We start from the raw sequence: 14,958 nt of genomic DNA, 5'->3' as shown, positions 1-14,958 counted from the left end.
TCTAGTAGGTACATCCACATACTGAATCAGAAAACTGTCTTGTACGCACTTAAGAAATTCCTCTCCATCTAAACCTTTAACACTATGGCAGTCCCAGTCGATGTTTGGAAAGTTAATATCCCCTACCATAACTACCCTATTATGTATCCCAGGTTATTGTGAGGCAGAGAGGTCATTGTTGGGGTCTTAGCAAAGAATTTTGTATCCTTGCTCGTCACTGGAGAGTCCCAGAAGCCAGGTAAGTAGCTAATGTTGTTCCTTTGTTAAAGTACCAATTAAAGATGGCTCAGGGAATCCCTGATGGACTCGACCTGTAAGCCTCTCTTGGTTCATCCCTGAGATCATACTCTGTGGTAGCCTGGAAATACAAAATTTTACAGACAGTTTAGTTGAAATTATTACCTTTATTTACCAATGGCATCAATGTTACACTATAACATAGATACCTACAAGCCAGGCTCAGGTTCTAAAACTATTAGCAGTGTAGCGGTGTCAGCTCTTAGCCCTAAAAGCTCTCTCAGGCTACTCTCATTATTGCTGCAAACAAGCAGTCTTTACACAGAATTTTGTATTAAAATTGAAAATACACGACATGTCCTTAATCAGATAAGCAGCAATAAAACGGCAAAAGTTTGCAGCAGAAGAGAAACTCATTGACAGGTCTGTCTATGCTTGACTAATTAAGCTACATGCACAAAGTTGGAAATCTTGATCCAATCAGGCCCCAAATGGCCGATGGCTTTGGCTCAATAACCTTCCCTTTTAACAATACATCATAATGAGGGACTAATCTAAACAAAGAACATAGGTTACAGTAGTGCAGTACAGGTCCATCATCCCTCGATGTTCTGTCGGCCTGTGAAAATAATCTGATCCCATCTGACCTACACCGTTCCATTATTGTCTATATCTATGTCCAATGCCCAATTTAATGCCCTTAACATCGGCAAGTCTACTACTGTTGTAGGTAGGCCATTGCATGCCCCAACCACTCAGTGAAGAAACTCCTCCACATATCTGTCCTGTATCTATCACCCCTCAATTTAAAGCCATGTCCCCTTGTGTTAGCCTTCACGATCCGAGGAAAAAGGCTCTCACTGTCCACCTATCTAACCCTCTCATTACCTTATATGCCTTGATTAAGTCACCTCTCAACCTTATTCTCTCCAATGAAAACATCCTCAGAGCCCTCAGCCTTTCCTCATAAGACTATCCCTCCATATCAGCAACATCCTAGTAAATTTCCTCTGAATCCTTTCCAGAGCTTCCACATCCTTCCTATAGTGCGGTGACCAGAACTGCACGCAATACTCCAGGTGCAGCCTTACCAGTGTCTTGTACTGATGTGGCATGACCTCGTGGCTCTCAAACTCAATCCCCTGACCAACAAATGCCAACGCATCATATGTCTTCTTAACAACCCTGTCAACCTGGGTGGCAACTTTCAGGGATTGGACACCTGTTCAGCTAAGTATTTTACCATTAGCTCAGTACTCTGCATTCCTGTTACTTCTTCTGAAGTGAACTCCATTTGCTACTTCTCAGCCCAGCTCTGCATCTTATCTATGTCCCTCTGTAACCCACAACATCCTTCGGCACTAAACTCTGCCTACTTTAGTAGTGTCATTTGCAAATTTACTAACCCATCCTTCGAAACACACATCCAGATCATTTATAAAAATTACAAGCAGCACTGGCCCCAAAACATATCCTTATGGTACACCACTGGTAACTGAGCTCCAGGATGAACATTTCCCATCAAACACCACACTGTCTTCTTTCAGCTCGCCAATTTCTGATCCAAACCACTAAACTGTGAGAAAAGGTCATACTATAACCTTGCTCAGCTAACATGTCAGTATCATTGTCCCACAAAATGGCTTTTGCGTTTTAAAAAGATCTTAGATTACTAGAATGCAAATTAAATGCATAACTTTGAGATATCGAGTTTCAGGGAACACACAAACATTCAATCCATGACAAGCCAGTGTCACTCAAATCAGACCACGAAGAGTTAAATTTTTCACCAGCTTCCATCCTGTCTGTCTCTCCCTCCTCTCTCTTTGTCCCTTGACCAATTCAGTCAGTGAATGTAGTTTACAGAAGAATGTTTTCGCTCTCTTAGTCAAAAATCACATAACACCAGGTTATAGTCCAACAGGTTTATTTGGAAGCACTAACTTTTGAAGCACTGCTCCTTCATCAGGTGGTTGCGGAGTATAAAATTGTCGGACATCGAAATTATAGCACAAATTTACAGTGTGATGTAACTTAAATTATACATGGAAAAAGACCTGGATTGTTTGTTAAGTCTCTCATCTTTTAGAATGGGCATGTTGGTATCAGTTCTTTCATATGTAAATTCCAGAACTTTCTTAAAGTTACATTCAAGTGAACTTTAACAATAGATGCCATGTTGGCCCAGATAATGCACTGAAGATGAGATGCCCTGTGTGAGGTTGTCTGTGCTCAATTGTTCAGACTGATGCTAGTGTTAAAAAAAAGGGATACATAGAATCTTACATGGATTCATATAGTTTTTGATGGAATGCAATTCTGCAAGTACAAATTCACCCCACAAACTTGTGTGTGTGCATGCATGTGGGTATGTGCGTGCAGGGAGGGGGATATAAGTCTCTGTGAGAGAGTATGTGTATGTGTGAGAGTGCGAATGTAAAGGGGTATAAAATCTGAGAAGGTACGTGTGAGAGTCTGTATGTGAGTATATGAGAGAGAGCCTGCGTGAATGTATGGGTCTGTAGGAGTGTGTCTCGCTATCTGAAGGTGAGTGAGTGAGTGAGTGTGTAATGCAGTGGGGTCACCTGTACTGTGCATGAACCCAAGGTACCCCTTGAGGCCATCCTCAACTTGGCTATCAGCCTCTGCTCCGCCACTTTGTATTGTTACCTGTCCCTAAGTCTGCCTTTGGGACAGGCAACAATGCAATTTCAGTTGTTTAATTTTAGTTCCATCACACTGTAAACTTTCGCTATAAATTCTGTACCCTAAAGTAGGGCAATCAGGAAATAGAAATAATCCAGGAAACTGAGTCTCATATCAGTGGTGAGGTGAGAAAGCTACTGGAGAGACGGCTTAGATTGGATTTACGCATATTTGGAAAAGCGTGGCCTAATTAGGGACAGTCATCAGGGTTCCGAGAGGGACAGGTCATGTCTAACTAACTTGATTGAATTTTTCAAGGAGGTGACAAAGATGATCTATGAGGGTAGAGAAATGGATGTTGTCTACATGGATTTTATTAAGGTTTTCGATGAGATCCCTCATGTGAGGCTCATCCAGAAAATTAAGATGCATGGGATCCATGGTGACCTGGCTGCGTGGATTCAGAATTGGCTTCCCCACAGAGCACAGAAGGTAGTGGTGGAAGGATGTTTCGCTGGCTGGAGTTCCATGACTAGTGGCGTTCTGCAGGTATCCATACTTCATGTTGTGGTACAGAAGGCGACGAGGACACCCTCTCTGACACATGGACCTTAATTTACCTGCAGAGGTCCCGAATGTTAAATACTCACTCTTGGAAATAAGAGCACCGTTTGTGATTTCTCACACTTTACAAACTGTTTGCAGTCCCTGAGATCTGTTGCAGGCAGAAACTGAGTGAATCCTCACTCAATATAAGCCAGTTAAGGCTTCTCACAGAGCTAGCACAGACTGGACAGAGCGAATGGCTCCTTCTACATTGTAGCTGCGATTCCTTGGGTCTGCTGTCTACTGGAATAAACCATCATGTCAGCTCATCTGTTCAAACTTTTGAATAATTCATAATTGTCTCCCAGAACGTATCTGTTCACAGCAACACAGTCTTATGTCGAGATGGTTTCAAACATCTCGATCAATCCCCCAGCACACTGCTAGGTTCATTGAGGTAATTTCTTTGACCCTACAGTTAATCTGTGAATATCAAAATGCTAGCGATTATTGGGATTAGACTTGTCTAACTGGTCGCTCACTCCAAAAGATTTGGGACGCGAGTGATCACAGTTGTCGTCTCCTGTTGAGCTACAGTTGGGTTCTACCAGAAATGCTGACTCTTCTGCTCCTCCGATGCTACTTGATCTGCTACTTCTTCCAGCTCCAAATTTTATCAACTCCGATTTTCCAGCATCTGCACTCTTAACTACCTTCTGTCAAACTAAGTCTCCTGTGCTCTCCATTTCCTCCCTTAGCAGTTTCTGTGTTGAAATTGTGTCGTACCTCCTGTCAGTACGTCCAGCGGCGTGCATGCAGCTGGTCCTGTCAGTACTGCCGCAGGTTCAGTGCTCTGCTAGTTCAGGCTAATGGAGGGAGCATAGAAAGTTTTGTCAGGAAAGCTGCCCTGAGTTCACTTGAGAATTTGTATAGTGTATGAGCAGGTAGGGAAAGAGTTAAGTTCTGAGTTTTGGGAAACAAGAGGTTCAGCTGAACATGATCCAGATCAGATAGGAACTTGCAGTTAACAAAGTGGTAACGGTTAACAAAGTGGAAAAGCATTCATTATGTAGAGCCATTTAACAAGATTGGAAACATTCAGTATGTAATGTCAGTTTAACAAGGTAAAAAGTAATCATTATGTGAAGCTAGTTAAGGTTAATAACATTCATTGTGTAACAGCAGATGGCTTAATCTTTACTATTGACGCTCGTTGATTGCAACGGTCACCCAATTAATATGCATGTTGCCTTATCTGAATGTTCCTCCCTATAAAATGATATAATTCATTAAAAATCTGCTGTTCCAGAGAGAAACCGAGAACTCACGTCTCTGTGCACATGGGCAATCATTCTCTCTCCCTCCAGGGCCCGTAATAAAAATGGAGGAGGTAAAACTATACTGTGTCTGTGAGCATTTTGCTGGGGGAGGGAATGACAATATTGGCGCAGTTGGCAGGGTCCAAACAAATAGTTACGACCGGGCGGTGTCAGTGATCGCCCGGAACATTGGTGTCTTGAGACGGACAGGCCCACAAGATAAGATTATAAACCTTGGTCCCTCTCCATATTCCTGTGTGCTGGAGATGGCCCCCTTGCTCAATCGCACTCAATGCTATGGATTCCTCGATCGGTAACTAGTTCAGTCGAGAGACACAGTTTCACCGGCGTGCTAACAGAGGTTCCAGCCCTCTGTGCTGTACTAAGGGGGGGGGGGGGGGGGTGTGTGTGATTGAGGTTCGAGTCCTCCGTGCAGTACTGGGGCTGAAGTCCCCTGGGTGGGTTTGATTCCTCTATGCTGTACTGAGATTCGACCTGTGTTTAAACATGCACAGAAAGTGCTGAAAAAACTCAACTGGGTCTGCCAGCATCTTAGAGAAACAGAGTTGATATTTTGATGACTCTTGTTTAGAACAATGAGACCTATTATTATTTTACACACTTCAGTCTCCTCCATTTCAATTTTGCCATGGTGCAAATGTTGAGTTGATTGGGTGAGGAGTTTACACATGCTGCTGGTCACTGATCTAAGTTGGAGAACTACTTTCCATATGGAATGGGGGCTCATCTGATATGGAGAATACTTGCATCTCGTATATGGGCTCAAGACTGAGAATAAATGGCTGTCAAAGACAGATCAGCCTCTGCTTCTGACCAAAAACTCAACATAAACTAACACCCACGCCACTCCAGGAAGGATGTGATAGCACTGGAGAGGGTACAGAAGAGGTTCACCAGGATGTTACCTGGGATGGAGATACTGAGCTATAAGGACAGACTAGATGGGATTGGGTGGTTTTCTTCAAAGAAGTGAAGACTGAGGGTGGACAGGATTGAGGTGCATATGATTATGATGGGTTTGGACAGAGCAAAGGTAGAGCAGCTGTTCCCCTTGACTGAGGGGTCAGTCACAAATGGACAGAGATTTAGGGTAAGGGACAGAAGATTCAGAGGGGGATTCGAGAACAAAAAACATTTCCACTTCGCAGATGGTGGTAATCTGTAATGCACTATCTGGGAAGATAGAGGAGGCTGAAAACCTGACAACCTTTAAAAAAATATTTGGATGAGTACTTAAAATATGGGACAAGTGCAAGAAATTGGGATTAGCATACTTTTAGTGGTAGATACAACTTCAGTCAAGTAGCAGGAAAGATAGTTGTGGTGAATGGTTGTTTTACTAGACTGCAAGGTGGTAAACAGTTGCCACATTCATGACCAAGACATGGGTGTTCAAAGCACAATCACTAAATTTACAGATAAACAGGTCGCACTGTGAGCTGTATAATGGAGGTTAAAATACAGACACAAGCAGACTGCATTTCATACAAGTCAATACACTTTGGGAGAAAGCACAGGGACCATGGAATGTAACTCAAATGGGGTACTGGATTAGTGGTGCTGGAAGAGCACAGCAGTTCAGGCAGCATCCAAGGAGCTTCGAAATCGACATTTCGTGCAAAAGCCCATCAGGAATAAAAGCTGATTTTACCTCAAATGGGGTACACATGCATAAATCATTAAGGGTGAAAGCCAGTTTGGGAAAGTGGTTAATGGGACACAGAATACTGGATTTTTTCAATCAAAACAGACTACAAAAGAAAGTTTATACCTAGTGTCCCGAATGCATTCCTGGAAATTGCACATTGCACAGGATAAGAAGGTGACAGAGGATGGAGAAAAAGAATTTGAGACTGGTTCCAAGGATGAAGAACTTGGGTTACACTGATAAAGGATATGGATATATTTGCCTCAGCAAAGAACAAGTTAAGCAGAAACCTGATTGCTCAAAATCATGAGAGGTGGGACAGATGGGATGAAACTGCTCCAATTGGTGGAAGGGTCAAAAACTAGGTGGACACCAAGTTAAGGAGACATGAAGAAGCATTTTCCCCCCTGTAGCAAATGATTAGGATCTGCAATATACCATCTCAGAAGGTGATGGAGGCAGGGTCAGTTTTCAAATGGGTATCTGATCATTGTTCGAAGATTTTTTAAGAAGTGCAGGGCTATGGGGGAAAGGTAGGGGCTGGGAATAGACAATTTGGGCTTCGAGGGAAGTGGCACAGATACAATGGGTCAACTGGCTTCTTGAAGTCACAATAGTCAGTTTTATGGACTGAGTACTGGTAAAGGTGATGGTCCCTCAGAGGCACCATGGGGAAGGATAGAGGGATGAGCAAAAGTGATCATAATTTATTTGTTTGGAGAATAAATGTGTTTCTGCTGCCAAAGACTGGACTGCAGAATGGTATTGTCTGCTGTCTTCCTGATGCCAAGGTCAAGGGTGCCTCAGAGTCGCCACTGGGTGTTCTTCCAGGAAAGATCAGCTTCCAAAAGTGGCTCATGTCAGTACTAACAAATTAGAGCTGATACGGTCCTTCGTCAGAACTTACAAGAAAATTTAGGCAGATACTAGCAAGCAGGATCTCAAAAGCAGTCATCTATGTATCACTGCCAAAACCACATTCAATTGAGTACACACAAAGGAGGATAAGACAAGCGATTGTCCAGATGCAAAGATTATACAAATGGAAGAGCTTCAAATTTCTGTGACACTGGTGCCAGATGGCATCTGAAAATCAGATGGCTGCACCTGAATAGAGCCAGAGCAGATTTTCGAGCAGAATGTTTTGAGAATTCTCTTGGGGAGATTTTAAACTAATTTTGTCGGCGCATGGGCAACAGTGAAGAGGACAGTAGAGAACTCAAACATTGCATGACAAGATGCTTAATTGGATTTAGAGGTAGCAGATGAAATTTAATGTAGCTAAGTGTAATGTGGTGCATTCTGGGAGAAATGACATGGTCAGTCTAAAAACTGTCTAAAAAAAGTTTTAATTAAAGGGTGGGCAGAACAGAAGACTGGTGCAGAGGGCATTGAAAGTGGCAGAACAGAAGGAAGAGAATACAGTATTCTTGGTTTTATTTCAGTGTGAAAGCAAAGTAATTACAGCAAAACAACAAAACATTTCTTTCAGCTCAGTTGTAGTGTTTATAGCTCCAGATGCCACACAACAGAAAGGATGTGAAGTAAATGCAGAGAGTGGTTCCAGGTATGTGAATCTTCATTTTTGAAGTCTGATTGGAGACTTTAGGACTTTTTTCCTCCGAGAGGAGAAAGCCAAGATCAGACTCATCTAAATTATCAGGAATAGAGGGAGAGAAACTGTTCTTGGTCATTACAAGAACAGAGGGCACAAACTTGAAGTCAGTGTGCAAGAAACAAATGCTATGTGAAAAAACACTTTTGCACACTGAATGGTTATGCTTTGGAACGCATTGCCTAAATTGTGATGAAAGCAGGTTCAATTGAAGCACTTCAGAGGGCATTAGATGACTATTTAATACAAATAACGAGCAAGGTTATGGGGACAATAATGAGGGGATGGCAGAGTCATAATTCTCATTCAGAAAGCTGGTGCTGACAATAGGCTGAATGGCTTATGCACCGTAACAATCCGGCTCATTTCTCCATCAGTCTCAACTTGTCAATAGCAGTCAGGTAGTTTGCTCAATATTCAGTCACACAAGTGTCAGCGACCACTATTTTTAGGAACTGCAATTGAGAAAAACGGATATTGCTTTAAAAAGGAGACCGGTTAAGGAGTTGTTTGCAGCTTTCGAAAAACAAATGAAGGTAACTGATGCATGAGACACAATGCAACCTTTTGGAGACAATGAATCTAGACAAAATGACAATATTTTGTGGGTTCAGAAGCAAGGAGGTAAGGGAAAGATATATCCACCCAAGGAGAAGTGAGGAAATTTATGCATGCAGCCAGAAAAATTGGGGCAGGTCCTGAAGTACTTTGCATCAATCTTCACCGAGGAGGAGGACATGCTGGATGGTGAGTCGAGACAGAGGTCTGTTGATAGTTGAAGGCATGGCAATATCAAGGTGGTGACGTCAGATATCCTGAAAAACCTTAAGGCCTTCTGCCTTGGGACCCTCCAACCACCCAAGATGCTTATGAACTGGTATCAGAAGTGCATAGACAGTGGTTCAGAAACGTAAAGAAGGAACCAGGTCAGACTTAAATTGAATTAGTAAGAATTAAACATAGTAATTTTGATAGATGGGTGTGGGCCTTAAAAATAGATAAGACTTATGAGGCTTTGAGAGATTATTCTGCTGGAGGAGTTGAAAAAAACTCACTTCCAGAGATAAGAATTCATGTGGTTGAACAGAAAGTTCAAGAAGTGAAAACAGCAGCAGAGATGGCAGAAGAATATGCAGTGGTGCATAAGGCAAAGTTTAGCTTCCGGCAAGAATTTCATCCTGTGAAGGATAGAAAATGGGAGGACAGATTCTACACAACGAAACAAAGAGGAGAACACATTGGTAATTGTTTACCACAGGTTAAAATGGAAGCCCAAGAGAGTGAAAGGGAGGAGAAAGGCCTCAGGTATTTTCACTGTAATGGAGTGGGACACAAAGTTACAGTACCGGTGATTTAAGAAAGTCACTGGAAAAAGGTGTTCTCACTGCCAGAAAGTGGGACATGTAAAGTCAGAGTGCTGGTCGTTAAAGAAAGGCACTGTGGGAAAAGATGTGGTAAAAGACGCGAAGCCAGTGGTTAAAAATCACACAACACCAGGTTATAGTCCAACAGGTTTAATTGGAAGCACACTAGCTTTCGGAGCAACGCTCCTTCATCAGGTGAAGGAGCGTCGCTCCAAAAGCTAGTGTGCTTCCGATTAAACCTGTTGGACTATAACCTGGTGTTGTGTGATTTTTAACTTTGTACACCACAGTCCAACACTGGCATCTCCAAATCATAAGCCAGTGGCATTAGTGAAAGTAGTAAAGGAGACCCCAAGAAAAATCGAGGAGCTGCAGGAGGGTGCACAGCCTAGGCAGGGGCTGGGTATTGAGTTAGTGCCTGATCTCTATAAAGACTTGGCCTCGGTGGGTAAACTTGGAGACAGGGGAAGAAGGGAAAGAAGTTATTTTGAGATACGGGATCTAATCAGTCTTTAATAGCAAGAGATGAACGTATTTGCAATCTTTCGGACCTGTTACCGGACAGTGGTTATTTGTGGGATAGATGGACAGGAATTAAGCATTCCCCTATGTAATTTCAGGTTGGAGTGCCAACTCAAGACTGGAGAAGTTAACAGTGGGCGTAATAGACAGAGTATCAGTTCCATGAATACAGTTTGTTCTTGGGAACGATTTAGCAAGATCCTTTGTTGTGGAGAGGCCAAAGGAAGACCAGGGAACTGAGAAGTTAGAAGAAAAATATCCTGAAATTTTCCAGACTGTGTAGCAACAAGATCCCACTATAAGTCACAGTATGAAGGAAAAACGAAAGAGCTGAGGTTCAAATAGCGGACACCCTGTTTGTGAAAAACCTGAACAGGCAGAGAATTAGGAAGAAGTGTTTATTCCGAAAAGGATAATGGATTTGCAATAGAAAGACAAGACAATAAAAGATATATATATATATACGTAGACACTCAGAAAAGGAGTCAGAAAATATTCCTGAGGGTTATCTTAAAGGTAGATCCTAAGACGAAAATGGAGACCACCGTAGATTCGTGCAGAGGAGAAATAGGCCGAAGTGCAACAGATTGTGTTGCTGGTAGCATACAGACAGGTGGTGTTACGGGTTACACATGAACTACCTGTAGGAGGTCACCTAGGTGTGAGGAAGACTCAGGCTAAGGTCCAAAAGCATTTCTATTGGCCTGAGCTGTGCAAACATGTGATTAAATTTTGCCATATGTGTCAAATGGTAGGTAATGCACAGGCAGTCACAAATCCAGTACCTTTGTTGCCAATTTCCACATTCGAAAAACCTTTCATGCAGGTTACGATTGATTGGATAGGTCCTCTTCCTAAAAGTGGGAATCAGTACTTGCAAACCATAATGGATATGAGATGCTAAAGGGTTAATTTGTTTTGCTGATAGAAAAGGAATTGGCTGTCCCACGGGGTGTGTTTTTCTGTCTTGCAGGCAGGATGTGACAATCTAAACATACTCTGAAAATGCTGTATTTTAAGGAATAATCTAATCCCACATTGTTTTGGGATGGCATGTGACAATGGGGGAGTGGCAGGAAATTGTGTCTTGCGTGCATGACTGACTGTGATGGAAACCTTGTATAAAGGGAGGACGATTCCCTTGTTCGGGGAGCCTTGCTTGACACGCTCTGCAAGCATCACAAAATAAGTATTAAGTGATCCTCCAAAAGCTTGCACTTGCTTAAATTGTGGCGAAAGTGAGGACTGCAGATGCTGGAGATTACAGTCAAGATTAGAGTGGTGCTGGAAAAGCACAGCAAGTCAGGTAGCATCCGAGGAGCAGGAAATAGACGTTTCAGACAGGAGCCCTTCATCAGGAATGAGGCTGCCTTTTGGGGGTGGAGAGATAAATGGGAGGGGGTGAAGCTGTGGAGAAGGTAGTTGAGAATACAGTGGATGGATGGAGGAAGGGCTAATGGTGATAGGTCGGAAGGGAGGGTGGAGCGGATAGGTGGGACAGGTCATGAGAATGATGCTGATCTGGAAGTTTGGAACTAGGGTAAGAGAAGGAAAATGAAGAAATTGGTGAAGTCCATATTGTTGCCCTGGGGTTGAAGGGTTCTGAGGCGGAAGATGAGGCATTCTTCCTCCAGGCGTTCGGGTGGTGAGGGAATGGTTGTGGATCCGGCCCAGGACCTGCACGTCCTCAGCAGAGTGGGAGGGGGGAGTTGAAATGTTCGGCCACGAGGTGGTGGAGTTGATTGGTGAGGGTTCCCTGGAGATGTTCTCTGAAGCACTCTGCGAGAGGGCACCCAGTCTCCCCAGTGTAAAGGAGACTGCATCGGGAGCAACGGATGCAATAAATGACATTTGTGGAAGTGCAGGTGAAACTTTGATGAATGTGGAAGGCTCCTTTGGGGCTTCGGATGGAGGTAAGGGGGCAGGTCTGGGCTGTTTGAACGATTTAAGAGAAGCAAAATTGGTAATCAACTTAAAGGAAACAGAATTTGCGACGGCAGAGGTGGCACTCTTGGGAGATAACATCAGTCGTAGAAGGTTAACCCCAAAGAATGTCAAGACAAAGGCCATCGAGGAATTTCCACGACTAACCTTGAAGAAAGGGGTGCTTTGATTTTTTGGGACTAAGCGGATTCTACCAGAAGTTTGTTCCAAACTTCAGCAGTGGGGTAGCACCTTTAACAGATTTACTGAAGGCGACACAAAATTTGGTGGACAGAATAATGCCAGGCAGCATTTGACAATTTAAAAGCAGTACTAGCCACCACACCAGTTTTAACTACATCAAATTTGTTTGAAACCCTTTAAAGTTGCAATCAATGCTAGCAATCTCGGAGTTGGAGCTGCACTGCTACAAGATGATGATGATGATGGATGATGATGATGGAATTCAATGGCAATTAGCTACTTTTCAAGAAACTCAACACCCCCCAGAGAAAATATTCGACAATCGATAAGGAATTATTGAGTTTGGTACTGGCCTTACAACATTTTCATGTTTGTAGACAAATAATGTGTCGGAGTTGTGTACACGGATCACAATCGTCTTATATTCTTGGAATCGTTTAAAGACAAGAATATGAGACAATTTCATTGGAATCTTACATTACAGACTTCAAATTTACAAATTGTATATTTTTCAGGTCATAAAAATATCAGTAGATGTGTCATCACGGATTTAACAGATAAGGTTGAACAGATTCCAATGTTATATATGTGTGCAGAAATTAATACGAACTTAGATTTAATGTATTATGTATTTCAATGTAATGGGATTAAGAATTAGAAAAAAAACGAAGCCATCTCGTGAGTTTTGAGAAGATTTGTAGCTCATGTTGAGGTTCTGGATGTAGGTTTACTCTCTGAGCTGGAAGATTCGTTTTGACACATTTCGTCACCATACAAGGTAATATCTTAAGGTAACAAGCAGACAAAACACATCCAGAAACTCTAGCCACTGTCCCCTACATCAAAGACATCTCGGAAATGACCGCCAGATTACTCAGACTCCTTGACATCATGGAAGCCCACAAACCCACCAACACACTAAAACAGCAGCTAAAGAACTTGAAAGACTCGATACAGACAAACAAAACTAATGTCATCTACAAAATACCTTGCAAGAACTATAACAAACATTACATTGAACAAAGAGGCAGAAAACTAGCCACCAGGATACATGAACATCAACTAGCCAGAAAACGATAGGACCCACTCTCACTAGTATCATTACATATAGATGAGGAAGGACACCACTTCGACTGGGACAGCACATCCATCCTAGGACGAGCCAAACAGAGATATGCACGAGAATTCCAACTGGAACTCTGTCAACAAACACTAACTTGGATCCCATTTCCCACCCGCTGAGAAGAACACGAAATTACATCACGATAGGAAATGATGTCACCATAAGAAATGACATCGCCAACCCAAGGAAGCCCAAACATGTAAACAAAAAGCGGGCTACACCACCAGTGCTTCATTCAGAGGTTTACTGATGATGTTACGGCGAAACGTCTGAAAGCAAACCTACATCCATGAAGCCATCATTTCATTATTATGGTTTATTTTCTTTTTTTTTGGGGGGGGAGTTGGGTGTTATGAAGTTGAAGGTATGTACTGTACCTTTGAGAGGGTGAATACTGTTTTGCAGTAGAGCTTACAAGCACCTGTCATATGACTAGCCAGCAGTCTCACAGCATACTGGAAAATTGAAAATATGCAACATTTGGCTATGAAATAGATACCGGAGTTGGTTGCTGTTTTGACAGCCATTCAAATTTAAGCAGTTTAAATCATGCTCCAGGATACTAAAACCTAATCGAGTTTGAATTTATTGTTTTTGCCAACATCAAACGAATGAGGTGATCTCATTTGGGGGTATAAAAAAAATCAGCATTTTCCAAGTCAGAATGCCATCGAAAAGCCAGCGAAAGTAACTGCCAGAGAGACAGACCCAAACACACTATCAAAGGGACTTTTTTATATTAAAAATATTCACAGCAAAAGAAAGAGAGATCTTCAGCTAGAAGGAGACACTGATGTTGACAGTCGCTGTATGGCTTTGAAATTAAGTTGATATAATTTTAATAAGTGTTTTTACTGGTACAGCATATTGTTATAGAGTTGGAGTCAGATAATAAGTACTTCAGAGAAAAGGAGGTGCTTAGAATTGTGAATAGTTGTTGGTTAATGTTCACTTTCAGAGTTAAGAAATAAATTGATATTAGTGGAATCTGGGGATTCTGTCACTCATATTTTAACAGATTACGAGAAGAGGTGAGCTTTTCCAGGTGTTTGTTTAATTAAGAAGGTTCACAGCCATGTTGTTTAACAGGAGGTAGTGAGAAAGGTCATCAATGGATTCAGCAGAATATAGATCAGTTGAAATGTTGGGCAGAGAAATGGCGGATGGAGTTTAATCTGGATAAGTATGAACTGATGCATTTTGGGAGGTCAAATGCAAAAAGAAAGTATACAGTAAATGGCAGGATCTTAGGGGAATTGATATACAGAGGGATCTTGGGGTGCAATTCCATAGCTCCCTGAAAATGGCAACGCGAACAGATAAGATGGTCAAAACTCCGTACAGCAAGCTTCCCTTCATCAGTAGGGATCTCGAGCATAGAAGTTGACAAGTCATGTTACAGCTGTATAAGATTTCAGTTAGGGGACATTTGGAGTACTGTGTGCAGTTCTGGTTGTACTACAGGAAGGATGTGGAGCCTTTGAAGAGGGTGCAAAAATAGTTTACCAGGAGCGGCACGGTGGCTAGCACTGCTGCCTCTCGATGCCAGGGACTTCGGGTTCTATTCTGGCCTTGGAGAACTGTATGTGAGGAGTTTGCACATTCTCCCCGTGTCTTCGTGGATTTCCTCTGGGTGCTCCAGTTTCCTCCCACAGTCCCAAGATGTATGGATGAGGTGAATTGGCCAAGGTGAATTGGCCAAGCTAAATTGCCTGTAGTGTTCAGGGATATGTAAGGTTGTGTGTGTTAGTTGGGGTAAATATAGGACCACAAGGTAGGGCAACGGGTCT

The 14,958-nt window shown here is 42.5% G+C and overlaps 1 protein-coding gene across 5 annotated transcripts in view; it reads right to left on the bottom strand.

Annotated features, from left to right (window-relative positions):
- Nucleotides 1–14,958, bottom strand: part of kansl1b (KAT8 regulatory NSL complex subunit 1b) — a 292,755-nt gene that overhangs the window by 154,127 nt on the left and 123,670 nt on the right. The gene's annotated exons all lie outside the window — the stretch shown is intronic.

Source organism: Chiloscyllium plagiosum, chromosome 33 (assembly GCF_004010195.1).
Source record: "Chiloscyllium plagiosum isolate BGI_BamShark_2017 chromosome 33, ASM401019v2, whole genome shotgun sequence".
Taxonomy (NCBI): Eukaryota; Metazoa; Chordata; class Chondrichthyes; order Orectolobiformes; family Hemiscylliidae; genus Chiloscyllium; species Chiloscyllium plagiosum.
The sequence above is the reverse complement of the archived record's forward strand: the minus strand, read 5'-3'. Positions and strand labels throughout refer to the sequence as shown.